General features: G+C 47.2%; 1 non-coding gene across 1 annotated transcript; it reads left to right on the top strand.

The window, feature by feature from the left end:
- Positions 1–5,531: 5,531 nt before the first annotated feature.
- On the top strand, positions 5,532–5,606 carry Trnas-cga. Its single transcript has one exon. It is a non-coding gene; the product is annotated as a tRNA-Ser (tRNA).
- The last annotated feature ends 13,402 nt before the right edge of the window (positions 5,607–19,008 follow it).

Below are 19,008 nucleotides of genomic sequence, written 5' to 3'. Positions count from 1 at the left end.
CACTGTTCAAAGTGCCGTCAATGCGAACAAGAGGAGACCGAGACGTGTAACCAACGGCACCCCATACCATCACACCCGGTGATACGCCAGTATGGCGATGACGAATACACGCTTCCAATGTGTGTTCACCGCGATGTGGCCAATAACAGATGCGACCATCATGGTGCTGTAAACAAAACCTGGATGCATCCGGAAAAATGACCTTTTGCCATTCGTGCACCGAGGTTCGTCGTTGAGTACACCATCACAGGCGCTCCTGTCTGTGGTGCAGCGTCAAGGGTAACCGGAGCCACAGTCTCCGTGCTGACAGTCCATGCTGCTGCAAACGTCGTCGAACTGTTCGTGCAGATGGTTGTTGTCTTGGAAACGTCCCAATCTGTTGACTCAGGGACGGAGACGTGGCTGCACGATTCATTACAGCCATGCGGATAAGATGCCTGTCATCTCGACTGCTAGTGATACGAGGCCGTTTGGCGTTCCGTATTACCCTCCTGAACTCACCGATTCCCTATTCTGCTAACAGTCATTGGATCTCGACCAACGCGAGCAGCAATGTCGCGATACGATAAACCGCAATCGCGATAGGCTACAATCCGACCTTTATCAAAATCGGAAACGTGATGGTACGCATTTAGCCTCCTTACACGAGGCATCACAACAACGTTTCACCAGGCAACGCCAGTCAAATGGTGTTTGTGTATGAGAAATCGGTTGGAAACTTTCCTCATGTCAGCACGTTGTAGGTGTCGCCACCGGCGCCAACCTTGTATGAATGCTCTGAAAAGCTAATCATTTGCATACCACAGCATTTTCTTCCTGTCGGTTAAATTTCGCGTCTGTAGCACGTCATCTTCGTGTTGTAGCAATTTTAATGGCCAGTAGTGTAGCAATGGAGATTGTTTTCAATAAAACATTCTTTATTAGTTTCAAACAACAGAAGTGTAATTATTGCAACCAAACTCCAGTTTCGTACTTCTAGACCTGATATACCATTCTTTCTCAGGTAACGGTGACGGCGAGCTGAGGCACGCTTCTCTCCAACGTACACAGGAGAGATGCGACAATTCGTCTTCGCGCTCTCAAAACCAGTGCGGAACGATGCTGGTCGTGTGAATAGGGGAACTGTCGTCTTAGAACAGAGCGCTACCACTGGGGAACAAACATTTTACCAAGGGATACACCAGATCAGCCGAAATGCTCACACAGTCCTTCGCAGTAAGGCGACCTCGCAGAGTGCCCGTGGGGCCCACGGAATAACACGATATAGATGCCCAAATCGTCAGCAAACCCGCCACCTTTCACTCTTGAATCATAAAGACGGCCAGAAATTAGAGACAAGACGCGTCTGTCAAGATGACTTTCTTCCATTGCTCCACAGTGTAGTCTTGTTACGGGCATTTGCATTGCTGATGAGTAGTTTTAAAATTCCATCTGGCCCTGCACTTCTCAGCTTCCGGAACTGCCTTCGTATTGTTTTGGAGCTAACAGGATTCACGAGTGCGACATTCAGTTCTGCAGTGAGTTTTGCAGCTGTCGTCCTCTTGTGATTCTTCAATTTCTCCAGGCGTATTTTATGACGAAATAAATCTCGGGTGAACAGCCTGGTATGAGTGTGCGTAGGACCCAATATTTCGACAATCGACCATGTTGCCATCATTAGGTGAGCTGATGTACTGATAGCTGCCATCACCCGGCACAAAAGAATGGCGTGCTCAAAAGTCTTGTACACAGAGCTCACACCATCTCCGACAGGGAAAGTCTCCAGCAAGAATTGGACCATCTAAAGACCGTGTTTCGGAGGAACGGTTACAAGGAAGGGGAAATTCGGAAGGCTCTACATCCCACACCTGCAGCACCGGCGGAAACTGAGGATGAACCTCACGAGGAGGCGGCCTTGGCTATTATTCCGTTTTGTGCGGCCTTATCCGGAAAAATTTGACGCATTTTACGTAAACACCAAGTGAAAACCATCTTCCGTCCTCCAAGCGAAACCAAGAGCCATCTTGGTAGTATCAAGGACAATCTTGGTCTACGTAAATCAGGGATTTATCAGATACATTGCCAATGCGGTAGTGTATACATAGGGCAGACCATTCTGTCCATTGAGGACCGATGCCGAGAACTTCAACAGCACACTAAACTGCAACAGCCCAGTAAGTCGGCAATCGCCGAACATTGCCTGTCGGAACTCCACAGCATGGATTATGACCAAACCAAAGTCCTGACACAGACTTACAAATACTGAGACTGTGTCATCAAAGAAGCCATAGAGATCAGAGTAAGAGAGCCACAACTAAATCGTGACAGCGGTTACATCCTTAGCAAGGAGTGGGAACCCGCGATCACCCGGATTAAGAAGAAAAAGAATATTTCCCAGAGTGTTCCGACTTCGGGGGAGGAGGGAAGAATAACGAGAGAGGTGCCGGCAGACCCTCCTGAACGAGAAGACCTAGGACGCAGCGTCCAGACGGCGGGAGAACGGACGCTGTACCCGGACCGCGCGCGGGGCGCGGACCGCACCGACTCATAGGAAGCGCCTGAGGGAGGAGCGGGAGGGAGATTGTCCTATATATACATGGCGCCGGCCCACCGCCGGTCAGTACATCAGCGCACCTGATGATGGCAACGTGGTCGATTGCCGAAATATTGTGTCCTATGCACACTCATACCAGGCTGTTCACCCGAGATTTATTTCGTCTTGTCGTCCTCTTATTTTTCGTCACAATCCCGTTCATTTACCGTCTGTCATGATCACTCAACACACAGTTTCGTTCACTTTCCGATTTGGCGGATGATGTTATTCCGCCTTCGGTGTACGGGGTATAAATCTCCGAGGCGGTGCCTCTTCGAACACCAAATACTTCGGCTCCCTCGGTCAGGGAAGCCCCCACGATATGAGCATCAACAGTTTGCGACGTTGGGATACACGCAGTTCCGACACAGTGTGCTCCGAACTATACGGAACACTGCTCTGGCCACGGCTGACATCTACAAAGTACTGGGGACATTCCACAGGTGGTGTTCGTGGTCATACAGAACAGCGCCATCCGCAGGCCCTTTGCTAGCGTCTTGATTTACGCTGAAGCACGCATTTATCTCGGTGTTTCCACCATTTTCTCGAGCCCGTGCAGACAGGCAAGCGTCAGTAACGCCCAGGCTGTGAGTTCCTCTGGTGCTGCACGCAGTTCCTGCCTCCACCTGCTGCAGCAGGCTGACTGTGTTTACGGTCTCGCTTCCCCTCGACGCCGCAGAGCCATCCACAGCGCCCTGCGGTAAACAAACGGCAGAACCCGTCTGTGTGGTCTCGCACACCACGACGCACTGTGCTGCGCTGGTAGCTACACTACTGGCCATTAAAATTGCTACATCACCAAGAATGACGTGCTACAGATGCGAAATTTAACCGACAAGAAGAAGATGTTGTGATACGCAAATGATTAGCTTTTCAGAGCATTCACACAAGGTTAGCGCCGGTGGTGACACCATAACGTGTTCATATGAGGAAAGTTTCCAACCGATTTCTCATACACAAACAGCAGTGGACCGGCGTTGCCTATTGAAACGTTGTTGTGATGGCTCGTGTAAGGAGGAGAAATGCGTAACATCACGTTTCCGACTTTGATAAATTTTGGATTGTAGCCTATCACGATTGCTGTTTATCGTATCGCGGCATTGCTGCTCGCGTTGGTCGAGATCCAATGACTGTTACCAGAATATGGAATAGGTGGATTTAGCAAGGTAATAGGGACACCGTGCTGGATCCCAACGGCCTCGTATCACTAGCACTCGAGATGACAGGCATCTTATCCGCATGGCTGTAACGGATCGTGCAGCCACGCCTCGATCCCTGAGTCAACAGATGGGGACGTTTGCAAAACAACAACCATCTGCACGAACAGCTCGACGACGTTTGCAGCAGCATGGACTATCAGCTCGGAGAACAAGGCTGCGGTTACCCCAGTTACCCTTGACGCTGCATCACAGACAGGAGCGCCTCCGATGGTGTACTCAACGACGAACCTGGGTGCACGAATGGCAAAACGTCATTTTTTCGGATGAATCCAGGTTCTGTTTTCAGCATCGTGATGGTCGCATCCGTGTTTGGCGACATCGCGGTGAACGCACATTGGAAGTGTGTATTCGTCATCGCCATATTGGCGTATCACCCGGCGGGATGGTATGGGGTGCCATTGGTTACACGTCTCGGTCACCTCTTGTTCGCATTGATGGCACTTTGAACAGTGGACGTTATATTTTAGATGTGTTACGACCCGTGGCTCTACCCTACATTCGATCCCTGCGAAACCCTACATTTCAACAGGTAATGCAAACCGCATGTTGCAGGTCCTGTATGGGCCTTTCTGGATACAGGAAATGTTCGACTGCTACGCTGGCCAGCACACTCTCCAGATCTCTCACCAATTGGAAACGTCTGGTCAATGGTGGTCGAACAACTGGTTCGTCACAATACGCCAGTCACTACTCTCGATGAACTGTGGTATCGTGTTGAAGCTGCATGGGCAGCTGTACCTGTGCACGCCATCCAAGCTCTGTTTGACTCAACGCCCAGGCGTATCAAGGCCGTTATTACGACCAGAGGTGGTTGTTCTGGGTACTGATTTCTCAGGATCTATGCACCCAAATTGCGTGAAGATGTAATCACATGTGAGTTGTACTATAATATATTTATCCAATGAATATCCGTTTATCATCTGCATTTCTTCTTGGTGTGGCAATTTTGATGGCCACTAGTGTAGTTAGTTAGTTACGTGTTCCATTGATCAATTTCACGGTAGCCGTTATGTTGTGAAACGCGTCAAGTGCATAAGAAATGCACACATGAATCAAGCTTTTTTTTAACTTAAAATTTGTATTGGCTACGCCAGTCCCACAAATGGCACAAAATGCATTTATTATACCTGTAGAGTTATGTATTCCTATTCAAGAATTCATGTATGCTATAGTAGGTTTTGTGAGGGAGATATGTTCAATTTATTCTTGAAACTGTTACTGCTGTCTGTCAGACATTTTATTTCACGTGGTAATTTATCGAAAAGTTTTACAGCAGGATCTGTTAGCCCTCTCTGTGTGAAAGATAGGTTAATTAGACGATAGTCTAAGTCTTTCTTCCTTCTGGTATTATAGTCATGAATGTCACTGTTGTTTTTAAATTGGTCCATGTTGTTGAGAACAAATTTCATTACGGAGTAAATGTACTGTGATGCTGTTGTAAGAATTCCTAATCTTTTAAACAGATGCGTACAAGATATGCGACTATGAGCCCCATACATTATTCTAAGCACTGTCTTTTGAGTAGTGAATAATTTTTGCCTGAGTGTTAAACCCAAATATTATTCTGTATGAGATCAGTGATTGAAAGTATGCACAGTATGTTATCTTGCTAATTTCTGTATCACCAAAATTAGGAATTATTCTGGAATGAGGTTTTCACTCTGCGGCGGAGAGCACGTTTGGAAGATAGGAGACGAGATACTGGCAGAAGTAAAGCTGTGAGGACGGGGCGTGAGTCGTGCTTGGGTAGCTCAGTTGGTAGAGCACTTGCCCGCGAAAGGCAAAGGTCCCGAGTTCGAGTCTCGGCCCGGCACACAGTTTTAATCTGCCAGGAAGTTTCAGGAATTATTCTGATTGCAAAAGTTGCTAAACCTGGTCGCCTTAGGAGATACAAAACATGAATTTTCCAAGATTCTCATATATATGTACACCCAAAAACTTAGTACACTCTGCCCTGTCTACTGACTTCTGTTGATGTGTTATATTTATTGAAGGAACTGTACTCCTTGCAGTAGAAAATTTGATGTACTGTGTTTTTTCAAATTTCGTAGCAAGCCCATTCGCAGAAAACCAATCAATAAGTTTTCCAATGACGTCGTTTGCATCATTTTCTATCGGAGTTTCTTTTACTGTATTATAATGATGCTTGTGTCATCATCAAACAGTGTCAATTTAGCTTTTGTTTCAGATAAGAAGGGAGATCAGTCACATATATCACAACAGCAGAAGGGGACCCATGTTCCAATACTGTGGAACACCTTATGTAATTTCACCCTAGTTAGATGTAGTGGGAAACTTCCTTAAATCACTTAATCCAGTACTATACAGATCCTCCCACTCATTCCCAATGATAAATGGTGTACCCATAGAACTATAGAGACTCACGTACTAGTCAAATTGAATCCTTATGGCTACACTGCACTCTTGTTTGTTCTATTTCCGCCTTTGAAAAAACTTATAAAATTTTTAAAATCTCTTTTAACGTCAACTTCTTCGTCAGCGTTGTGGATGAAATTATTACTGGTCTGTCCTGTCCTCAAAACTTGGGGATTTGATATCTCCTTTGCATCTACGTCAACACCTGTACTCTTCAGGTACCGCATTACGTGTGACAGAAGCAACTTTGTCTACCGCCGTCAGTTCCTGCCCTTCCGTTCCATTCGCAAATGCTGCGGATTTTACGCCCGTGGTCATCTCGCGAAATTTACATAGAGAGTGGAAATGCAGTTGTTGGCTGTTTGAGGACCGCGTGCTCTCGGAGTTTCAACGGTAAACCACACCGTGGAGCACAACGCTTGTCTCGTGCAGCGTGCCACAGGAGCAGGCTGACAAGGGAGGGCCCTCAGCCACGGCCAAGCGATTCTGCTCATATTTGACAGGTCGCTTGCGCACAGGATAAAATGAAAGGCTCTAAGATAATTTGGCTCAATCACTCACTCTCCGTTTTTGGAAAACCACTCGTTACGTTCACAGCGTGTAGTCGACTCAAGATCGATGGGATCCATAAATAAGTTAAAATTCCCAGAAATCGATGAAAGAAACTGTTACGACCGGCCATGGGGCAGCCAGTAAGTAGACGCTGATATTCGTCGGCACTGCTGGCGTAGCGACCGAGGCAGATTGCTGGGGAGAGGAGAAACTGCGTCCGATTCACAGATGCGTTGTCCACTTTTTCATTTGCGTTTTTCTCTGTATCGAAATTGGTAGGAACAGGAGAATTAGTAAGGTAAACAATAATGAACGATAATGAGGTAGGCAAATAAATTTCTGAAAAGAGTCGGATTAGTACAGAATTAAAACTTTAATCTTCGTTCCCTTACACTGGTTCTTTCCCTCACTCTGTCACACGTTTTCTAGTTTTTTTTTCTTTATTGTTATTTTGAAACCTTTACAAGAAAGGTAGGCCGGCAGCGGCCTATCTATGCCGCTCTTCGGCCACAGAGAATACATACAGGAAACAGAAAGACAGAAAAACAAACAAACATGGTGGATAAAAACGGGAGACAGACATAGTAAAATAAATGAAGCCGTTCACAGGCGCACTGTTTGGATAAAAACGGTCATCACTGCAAACAACGGAGAAAACAGAGTTCACACATGTGAGCGGAGGAGTACAAACGAAGAGACACTGAAGCACCGACAACACGAGCACTGGAGACGACCTCCGGCGCACGAAGATGCACCGTTCACACGAAAAAGCTGGAAGCCTGCCAGAAGGAAGAGGTGGGGTTAGGAGGGAGAGGAGGAGCGGGTTGATGCCAGTGGGAGAGGAGAAGGGAGGGGGAGGGGAGAGGGTAGGGGGTGTGTGGAAGCCGGGTAGGGTGGGAGGGGAGGGAGGGAGGCAGAAAGGAGGGGGAGAAGGTAAAGAGGGTGCCCTGGAGGAAAAAGGCAGGGGAAGGAAGGGGAGGATCAAAGTTGGTAGGAAGGGTAGATGGAGGGGATGAGGGCATCATCAGGGAGGGGGAGTTGGTGGAAGTCACCTTGGGCAAGTGTATGGAGTGTGGAGAGATGGTGAGCGGGTGGGATGTGGGAGTACAGGGGCAGCAGTGGAGGGGGCTGGGAAAGGATGGGAGAGACAAGTGGGTGAGGGGGATCAAGTTTGCGGGAGGTGTAAAGGATCTGTATCTGTTCAAGGAAAAGGAAGAGCTAGGGGAATGGAATGGTCATAGAGGATTCACATGGAGGAGGGGAGGTGGATGTGACAGGTAGGGCGGAGCACATAGCATCGCAGGATTTGAAGGGATTTGTAGAAGGCAGGAGGGGCGGCGATTCAGGAGGGATGGGCATAACAGAGGTTACGGCAGATGAGAGATTTATAGGTGTGGAGGACATTGGAAGGGTCCAGACCCCATGTGTGGCCAGAAAGGAGCTTGAGGAAGCGGAGTCGGAGTGTGCTTATGTGCTTTTGCTTGGATCGTCCGGAGATGGGGGGGGGGGTCCAGGAGAGGCGACGGTCATGGGTGACGCCAAGGTACATGAGGGTGGGGGTGAGGTTGATAGGATGGCCGTAGATAGTGAGATAGAAATAGAGGAGACGGAAGGCAGGGGTGCTTTTGCCTAGTATGATCGCCTGCATCTTGGAAGGATTGATCTTGAGCAGCCACTGGTTACACCAAGTGGTGAACTGGTCAAGATGGGATTGGAGAAGGTGCTGGGAGCGTTGCAGGGTGGGGGTGAGGGCAAGGAAGACGGTGTCATTGGCATACTGGAGAAGGTGAAAGGGAGGTGAAGGAGGCGGCATGTCCACTGTGTAACGAAGGTAGAGAAGAGGGGAGAGAACGGAACCCTGGGGCACACCAGCGGAGGGGTAGAAGGTGTAGGAATCCGTGTTATGGATGGTGACATAGGAAGGACGGTGGGAAAGAAAGGAGGCGATCAGATGGACGTAGTTAATAGGAAGGGCGAATATTTGGAGCTTGAAGAGGAGACCAGAATGACATACACGGTCGTAGGCACGTTCAAGGTCGAGGGAGAGGAAGATGGTGGAGCGACCGGAGTTGAGTTCTTTGGAAAGCAGTTCAGTGAGGTGAAGGAGAAGGTCATCAGCAGAGAAGGACGGCCGAAAACCACATTGGGTAGCAGGAAGGAGGCAGTGCTGGTGGAGATGCTGGTGGATATGTCGCGTGAGGATGGATTCCAGGACCTTGCTGAAGACTGAGGTAAGGCTGATGGGACGGTAGGAGGAGACAGCGGATGGCGGTTTTTCGGGTTTGAGGAAGATCAGTTTCTGGGAGGTTTTTCCACAGGTCAGGTTAGAAGCTGGTGGACAAGGCCACATTATAGAGTCTGGCCAGGGTGGAGAGGAAAGAGGCAGGAGCTTTACGGAAGTGACGATAGGTAACACGGTCGTGACCGGGAGCGGTGTTGCGTTTCTTTCGGAGTGTAGATATGATATCTTGAGTAATGATTGGGGCATTGAGTTCAGTGTGTGTAATGTTGTCCAAGTACTGGAAGCCAGGAGCGAGTGGAGGGGCAGAGGTGTCAGTTCGATCGCAGACATCAGGGACGAGGGAGTAATCGAACTGGGATCGTCAGGGAGGGTAAAGATATCAGAGAGGTAAGAAGCAAAATGGTTATCAGGAAATGGGTGGTCATCATGAAGGAGACGGTAGTAGGGGGGGGGGGGGGGGGGGGTTGGTTAGATCTGGTAAGGCGACGGAAGGCTGACCAGTACTTGGACGAGTTGATAAGTAGCGTAGCATTAATATGGGTGCATGTCTGTCGCCAGTCCCGGCGTTTCTTGGTCGCGAGCAAGTTTCGGACGTGTCGTTGAAGTTGCCCTTCTAATATTAACATTGGAAGCAAATATACTCAAAGTATCTGATGAATGCAAACTACACCGTTCCTTCCGAAGAACTGGCGGAAAACGGATTTGGTTCACACTTAAAAATAATGCTTTTTCGGGAACTGATTTTATCAGATACAACGCATACGATAACAGCGGCTGAAAAAACCGGGCTGAAAGCTGATCATGAATTATGCTATGAGTAGTTGTTGGATCTGCACAGTTGCGCAATTCCTGTTGAGTTTCCAGACACACAGTATAACTTCATACCTCCAAATAGTTGTATAGCGCCCTTCGCGATCGGTTATCTATGATATCTCTCCACGAATTCCCACCAGTGTTACTCGGAACTGTTTTCATACAACAAGGCTTAAAATTTCAATTCTTTGCTAGTCCAAGTCGTTTGAGATACTTATTTGCCGACCTTGTTGTAACACTTTATTGATTAACTTATTAATCCTCCTATCCCTAGACTACCGATTTCGATATAGAAAAAGTACAAATAATGAAAAACTGTGGAATGCATTTGGGAATCGGACACAGGTTCTCTGTTTCCCAGCCAGATTCCTTGGTCGCTACAGCAGCAGCAGTTTCGTTGATCGCCACGTATCTTATGGGTGCACATCATAAGCAGCAGTCGTAAAAGTTTCTTTCCTCGATTTATAGAAATATATGTCTAGCGAACCCCATGTATGATGAAGAAAAATTCCTACCAATTCTGATTCAATTGCTCGTTGTGAGCTTCAGGCAAGGTTTCTTCAAAACGGGAGGCGTATTGAGCCAAATTACCTTAAGAGTCTGTCATCTTAGGCTGTGCACAAGCGACCTGCCAAATATACTGAAGGAAAAAACTCGAAATACCAAGAAGGGGTAGAGCGAGATTAACGAAAGTTGGTAGGCGTGCTTCTACATGTGAAAGAGCACGTCTACTCATATTTCTCGCTTCTCGCATAAGAGTAGTGTTAGCAGCGTCACTATGAGACTGGAAATCAGGTTTGCTTTAAATACCCTAATGGACATTAAAATTGCTATACCAAGAAGAAATGCAGAAGTAAAGCTGTGGGGACGGGACGTGAGTCGTGCTTGGGTAGCTCAATTGGTAGAGCACTTGCCCGCGAAAGGCAAAGGTCCTGAGTTCGAGTCTCGGTCGGGCACACAGTTTTAATCTGCCAGGAAGTTTCATATCAGCGCACACTCCGCTGCAGAGTGAAAATCTCATTCTGGAAACATCCCCCAGGCTGTGGCTAAGCCATGTCTCCGCAATATCCTTTCTTTCAGGAGTGCTAGTTCTGCATGTTTCGCAGGAGAGCTTCTGTAAAGTTTGGAAGGTAGGAGACGAGGTACTGGCAGAAGTAAAGCTGTGAGTACCGGACGTGAGTCGTGCTTCGGTAGCTCAGTTGGTAGAGCACTTGCCCGCGAAAGGCAAAGGTCCTGAGTTCGAGTCTCGGTCGGGCACACAGTTTTAATCTGCCAGGAAGTTTCATATCAGCGCACACTCCGCTGCAGAGTGAAAATCTCATTCTGGAAACATCCCCCAGGCTGTGGCTAAGCCATGTCTCCGCAATATCCTTTCCTTCAGGAGTGCTAGTTCTGCATGTTTCGCAGGAGAGCTTCTGTAAAGTTTGGAAGGTAGGAGACGAGGTACTGGCAGAAGTAAAGCTGTGAGTACCGGACGTGAGTCGTGCTTCGGTAGCTCAGTTGGTAGAGCACTTGCCCGCGAAAGGCAAAGGTCCTGAGTTCGAGTCTCGGTCGGGCACACAGTTTTAATCTGCCAGGAAGTTTCATATCAGCGCACACTCCGCTGCAGAGTGAAAATCTCATTCTGGAAACATCCCCCAGGCTGTGGCTAAGCCATGTCTCCGCAATATCCTTTCTTTCAGGAGTGCTAGTTCTGCATGTTTCGCAGGAGAGCTTCTGTAAAGTTTGGAAGGTAGGAGACGAGGTACTGGCAGAAGTAAAGCTGTGAGTACCGGACGTGAGTCGTGCTTCGGTAGCTCAGTTGGTAGAGCACTTGCCCGCGAAAGGCAAAGGTCCTGAGTTCGAGTCTCGGTCGGGCACACAGTTTTAATCTGCCAGGAAGTTTCATATCAGCGCACACTCCGCTGCAGAGTGAAAATCTCATTCTGGTTATGTGTGTGTACTTCAGGTGGTACATAAATCCAATTTTGACAAGTTTAAACAGCTAAACATTCGTACTCGTTTATACAATCAGGTGAAATGTTAAAATGGCTTAAACTTCATACTTGTTAATAACAATTGGGTGAAATGTCACAGACTTGAATTACAATGATCATATTGGCTACAGCAGTAAAATCATACATAGATGGCATTCTTTGATTGGGATCAATAAACAGATGTGAGGGGCTGGAGGCAGAAGGAGAGGAAGAGAGAGAGAAAGTGTGTGTGTGTGTGTGAGAGAGAGAGAGAGAGAGAGAGAGAGAGAGAGAGAGAGAGAGAGAGAGAGAGAGGGGGGGGGGGAAGAGTAATTATATGAGAGCAGACATTTACATGGCAACGGATCTTAAGATGAAATATTGCATACCTTAGCTGCCTAAAGGTTGGGGAAATATGCATTGATCTTTGGGTTCGTTACCCTGTTTCCATTAATTACGGAACATGAAGTACAACTGTCATAAAGATCTTTTTATAGACCGCGGAGTAGAGGTACGTTATAATCTCATTTGCCAGCGAACTACATAGCTCTTCCAACGAATTTGTGTGGCACCTGCTGTTTCCCACGGTTACTTTCATTTCAGTGTTCCACTTTAAACCGTCACATGCGCGTACTTTGTTCGGAGTAACTGCTTCATGTGACTGCTCGCTGATCCTGTTATCGTACAACGACGGGGATATCCTTCTATTTATGTGAGTGCGTCACGCACGTTTATCTTGCACTGGCCGGTCGAAAAACACGAGGCTGGATTTCCCGCCCAATGCTGAGGAGCTGACAATCTCGTCATCAAGCCTCGATCCTGCCTCTGTAGTTTTTCTTGTATTCCGCTACAATTATCTGCCGTTACGACTCTGTATACGCAGTATCACTTACGAACAACCTCAAGGATCTTCCGATGTTATCCGTGCGATGGTTAGAAATAATTTTCACCGATTCTCCTACCGCTTGGGAATTTCCGATGCGACCACTTCACGAAGTCTTTGGCTCGTCTGCGTCATAGCGGTCGTATTCCGAACGGCCGATGTCTCTCCCGCTCAATAAAAATTAAACTGACTGTCACTAGTATTCAAAATCAGAAAAATGGGTTTGTTGGTTTGGGTAAAAATCTCATAAATAGTACCATCCGAGAACGTGATTAGAAATTAAAAATTCTAATTCAAGAGTGGACTGGTGAAGACTGACCTAAGTGCTGTCGTAATTCTGCCGGCCGAAGTGGCCGTGCGGTCTAGGCGCTGCATGCAGTCTGGAACCGCGAGGCCGCTACGGTCGCAGGTTCGAATCCTGCCTCGGGCATGGATGTGTGTGATGCCCTTAGGTTAGTTAGGTTTAACTAGTTCTAAGTTGTAGGGGACTAATGACCTCAGAAGTTGAGTCCCATAGTGCTCAGAGCCATTTGAACCATTCGTAATTCTGGCCTAAATAAGGCTCGAGCCCCTATCGCTATAAATTTAAACAAAAACTGTTTGTATCAGATTTCAAAATTCAAAGTTCCTCTAATCGACACACGGAGCTAACAGCTTGAAAAATATAGGTCTTCCTCTGTCAGATTTACAACGTAAAATCCGATATTCTTCGTACCTGAAGCGGAATCCAACTGCATGATCTACAGAATAATTCAAGGTGCAGGAAACCGCGAGCTGTAATGACATTGTTAACTCAAGACATTGACATGCATTTAAGACTCACATATTCCGAAGAAAAAGGCACACATGATTTTCATTCGTTTATTCCTCACTTATATTTCGCAGTCAACTGAACTATTTTGAAGTATACGCCAATGTTCTGTAAATGTAACAAGTAAGGGGATAAGGGGATATGTTAGTGTCGTAGAGAAAAGTTTTCATTATCATTTTGAGCAAAATTTCAAGTGGAGACATTACATTTAAGTGCCAAAGGAACTGGTTTTGAAGCTCAGGGGGAGGCCTTCTTGTCCCGGTTTGTTACAGTTGATGAATCCTGGATTCACCATTTTGAGCCTCAAACAAAACGACAGTCAGTGGAATGGCACCATTCCCACTCCCCACAGAAGAAAAAATTCAAAGCAACTGCGTCCGCCGGTAAGGTCATGATAACTGTGTTCTGGGACTGTGAAGGTGTCATTCTCATTGAAGTGAACCCAAGAGGCGGTACCATTGATTCAGAAGCATATGTCAACACATTAACAAAACTCAAGACGTGCTTGCCGGCCGAAGTGGCCGTGCGGTTAAAGGCGCTGCAGTCTGGAACCGCAAGACCGCTACAGTCGCAGGTTCGAATCCTGCCTCGGGCGTGGATGTTTGTGATGTCCTTAGGTTAGTTAGGTTTAACTAGTTCTAAGTTCTAGGGGACTAATGACCTCAGCAGTTGAGTCCCATAGTGCTCAGAGCCATTTGAACCAAGACGTGCTTCCTTCGGCGCCACAGCAACACAGGAGATACTTTACTGCAACACCAAACGCTCGGCCCCACACAAGTCTAAAGGCTGCTGAACACACTGTAAAACAGGGTTCGACAGTGTTATCCCATCCATACTACAGCTCTGACCTAGCCCCCTCGGACTTCCCTATTTGGGCTATTAAAGTGTTGAGTGGTACTTAAGATAGGTAAATAAATTAGTGAAATCAATGTGAAGTGAAGTAGAAATTAGAAAATAAAATGAAAAACTTAGATTAGTTTAGAAGAGTTACACACTGGCAAACAGCGGGCAGAGCAGCAGTGGCAACGGCCGGCGCTTGCAAGTCTGCACGTTCAGGAGAAGCCATCACCCTCCCCACATAAGCGGAAGCTGTCGATTCAGCCGTCAGGGCATCACCCGACCGGCTCACGTGTTTCTCAATCGTCACATGTGATCAAAGGCCCTCGCCTACATTCCAAGAGCCAATGACCGACGTTAAGAAGATTCTTCGAGAAGCTTCTCAACGTGACGTAAGAGGCAATGACCGTGAAGTCGGTCACCTCCAGTGAACTGAAGTAAATAAATACGCGAGACGCAGTGGGCTCAACTGTAGTCTTCAGTTCAGTTTCGGTTCGAGTTCAGTTCCAGTACAGTTCATTCGGTGCTGAAGGCCGTCATGCAGGAAGAGAATACATCATACACAGAAGCACCAAGTCCGCCACAGTAATGGAATAGCAAGCAGCAGCCTCGCCGCCAGAAGACAGAAGTTAGAAGGTATTTGAAAACTGATTTTTACGTACCCGGGGACTCGAGAGGACGGGAAGGAGACGGCCTCACATCAGCAGTCACCTGTGAGCTGGTGATGAAGATCTGACAACCGAAGACTGGCAAGCTGGCGTCCGTTGTTCGAGTCCGGGACACTGGCCTTCCCTCGCCGCGCCGCTCCGCTGGCCGACGCACAACACTGACACACGCGGCCGCATAGAGAAGAGAAACACTGTAAAGTCACACCCAAGGTATCGCCATCCGATTCGCGACTTCGTTCTCAATAATTAAACGGGCCACCTCACGTGGCGCGTCTCCAGTCTACTGGGCGAAACAGCGACACGAGATACACACCGCCACGCATAATCAGACGCCGCCGCTCACGCAGCAGAAGGCTTCGCAAATGACACAGCTGCTGCTCTCCCAGCCAGAACAATCCAGTAAGGAAACCATTGTACAAATCTTTCAATAAAAGTTATCTTATGTAAAAATGCTGTTTCATTCTACCTCATACGCGAGCCAAGGAAGAACCCACCCTGTCCATATGTTGTTAAGAGAGAAAAGTAATATATTTAGTGTTTTTCACCCTGACATAATGTTTTCGAATCAAATGCCCTTTGCAATAATGCTCATCCTGACAATTGACTAGCATCAAAAGAGGTTACCCAGTTACAAAAGAACACTATTCGTGAAAGACATTTTGAGGACGATGAGGAGGTAAGAATAGAAGAAGGGATCGGTTGGTGGGACATGTTTTGAGGCATCGAGGGATCACAAATTTAGCATTGGAGGGCACCGTGGAGGGTAAGAATCGTAGAGGGAGACCAAGAGATGAATACACTAAGCAGATTCAGAAGGATGTAGGTTGCAGTAGGTACTGGGAGATGAAGAAGCTTGCACAGGATAGAGTAGCATGGAGAGCTGCATCAAACCAGTCTCAGGACTCAAGACCACAACAACAACAACGAGGAGGTAATTCACACAGTGAAGCACTGGCTTCGCCACCAGGACAAGGACTGGTACCGACAGGGCATACACGACCTTGTTTGGCCCTGGAGGATGCGCACAGAACAAACAGGCCGCCTCGGAGCCCGATTACAGTCCGCAGTCCGTTGGGTTATTTGTACACCCTCCTAACAGCAATGGTCCCATAACACTCCACCGGGATACACCCCGAAGGTACTTTTGCGTCTGAAGAATGCTCTTCGTCAAAGATGAGATGCTGTATTTCGCTTGCTAGGAGCTCGTGAGTCCAATCACAAAGCTGATCTGTCATTCCGTACACTCTGGCTGTCGTGGGCCAACAGAGAGATCGTTGTTTGCGGCACCCATGTTGATTGCGAATATGAAACGTGTTCCAAAACTGTCTTTCATCTGTATTCCCTTCTAGAAACAAGTGACGAACAGTCGTGTATGGGCTAGTTGCATCTGCACATTGCGAAAAACCAAATTACAAATATCTGTCGAAACACTGGAGAAAACGCGCCTTGCAACTCTGTGGAGAGTATACAGCCAATATCTATCAGTTCATCCACAATTGCTATTAATCTGTGAATATGGGTCAGACATGTAAGAATTTCCGAATAATCCGTTCTAGAATACTATAGAACTATAGCCCGCTGTAAACACCGTTGAACTCTTAATAACACAATTTAACGCCAATAAATACAGAGATTTTTGAATTGTTAAAACTGGTAGCAGCCTATAGCGGAAAGGAAGCTTTAATGAAGAAAGAGAGGAAATAAAATGCGGATTTGGTGCTCAGCCTAGAATGAGGTCATGAACCCTTTCAGTGCAAGTGGTATCTGCCTGAGACATCTAGTGATACAGTGATGTACTTCTACGAACGTAGTGCATTGTAACTGTCACGTAGATTTTACACCATGTGTCATGTGATGAAGCATAGGTTACGGAGCTCACGTTGTTACTGATTTTTTACAGAGAGTGCAAGCTACGGCAATACCTGTAACACGCGACAGACCCAAACAAAGTACACCACGGTCAGTACTGTTAACAAGACTGAGAAAAGACACTCGTAATGAATACGATGTTACCAAAAATCAGAGGCAGCACAGGAAGATAAATTAGAGCTAAACATAACCGCAACGTTAAAACTCGATACAAAGACGAACTAATTAAGACCAGGAAAAACTTACAGAGCAGCATCTTGTTTGAGGAGAGGGGGGGGGGGGGGGGTGCCGATTAAACTGCAGACTCAACGTCTCAAGCCCCTGAGGAAACCGGATGGTACTACTATTGTTTCCTGACGATGACCACACTCAGGACAACCAAATTAACACTGTCCTTCGCAGACTAATTGATGGCAAGTACGAAAATGGGCGTATCACCATCCCCTTTGCTCACGATGAAGTTGCAGTGGCAACACACAAAATAAAGAACAAAAAGACTCTAGGCCCTGATGGCATCCACCCCGAAGCCAAACCTGACAGACTTACTGAATGGTCATCAGTCCCCTAGAACTTAGAACAACTTAAACCTAACTAACCTAAGGACAGCACACAACACCCAGCCATCACGAGGCAGAGAAAATCCCTGACCCCGCCGGGAATCGAACCCGGGAACCCGGGCGTGAGAAGCGAGAACGCTACCGCACGACCACGAGATGCGGGCTGCTCTACTAGAAGGACGAATACCGAATATATGGAAGACGGCAGATGCAGTTATAATTAATAAAGCAGAGGACAAAGACGAGTGTAACACTAAGGCATACAAACCAATATGACTCGTTAAAATTCTGGGAAAGGTATATCAGTGACTGCTGTGCGACAGACTTCCGTGGCACCGGCAGCTGTTCGGCCTTAGCCCACATCTGTTTGATGGTTCAAATGGCTCTGAGCACTATGGGACTCAACTGCTGAGGTCATTAGTCCCCTAGAACTTAGAACTAGTTAAACCTAACTAACCTAAGGACATCACAAACATCCATGCCCGAGGCAGGATTCGAACCCGCTACCGTAGCGGTCGCGCGGTTCCAGACTGTAGTGCCTAGAACCGCTCGGCCACCCCGGCCGGCACCTTTGGTGGCCGGCGCTGTTTGCAAGACTTAGAGAGATGAATATTCCCCTGGTTCTATAAAAAAGCCTTAGAGATTATTGTAAACACAGGATAGTGGAATGTAAGACTGGTCGCCAAAAGGTTATAAAGAGGGTAACAAAGTGTTGTCCGCAAGGATCCACATGCGGACAGATTTTCTGGGACATAGCCCTAGAATCGCTACCGAATGCATTAGAAGTCAACGACATGGCAAACGTAGTGTTTGCGCACGCTGACGTTCTTATGGTCATCGTATCTGCAAGCTACAGGTCCCAGTTAGAGAGTAAACCACGTCACTCCTCGCTTTCATCGGCGAATGGTGCACGAACGATAAACTCACTAACAGCAACTAAAAAAAAAGTTTGCCTACTTCTAAGAGGCACAATGAAAATAAATCCAGTTATAAAGTTAAACAACGTATCTATAAAAAGTAAAGCTATGACAACATACCTCGGCATTTATACTGACGAACATTAACACTTTAACGAACACGCCAAGCTAACAATTAACTAAGCGACGAAACTCATGCATTAACTTGCAAGACTGAAAACTATAAGATACAGACTAACCCTACAGACAACGAGGACATGTTACACAGTACTCTTTGAGTCAGTAACTTGTTTTGCGGTTAGTGCTTGGGCACATCTATTATGCTCAGGTACGCATAAACCCATTATGAGGCGTGGCCAGAGGGGAGTTCTATTCAGAATCTCGGGGCTTTCGACACGATCTCCATTGATACACTATATGTGATACTGGGAGTAGCCGGCCGCGGTGGTCTCGCGGTTCTAGGCGCGCAGTCCGGAACCGTGCGACTGCTACCGTCGCAGGTTCGAATCCTGCCTCGGGCATGGATGTGTGTGATGTCCTTAGGTTAGTTAGGTTTAAGTAGTTCTAAGTTCTAGGGGACTGATGACCACAGCAGTTGAGTCCCATACTGCTCAGAGCCATTTGAACCATTTGATACTGGGAGTATTTGCTATAGATATTACAGTTCGCCACACAGCAGCTGGCTATTGGCAGAAGAGTGGAAGACGCGGCAAAATAAGAGAAATAACTTTACTGG

Source organism: Schistocerca piceifrons, chromosome 7 (genome assembly GCF_021461385.2).
Source record: "Schistocerca piceifrons isolate TAMUIC-IGC-003096 chromosome 7, iqSchPice1.1, whole genome shotgun sequence".
NCBI classification, from domain to species: domain Eukaryota; kingdom Metazoa; phylum Arthropoda; class Insecta; order Orthoptera; family Acrididae; genus Schistocerca; species Schistocerca piceifrons.
The sequence above is the reverse complement of the archived record's forward strand: the minus strand, read 5'-3'. Positions and strand labels throughout refer to the sequence as shown.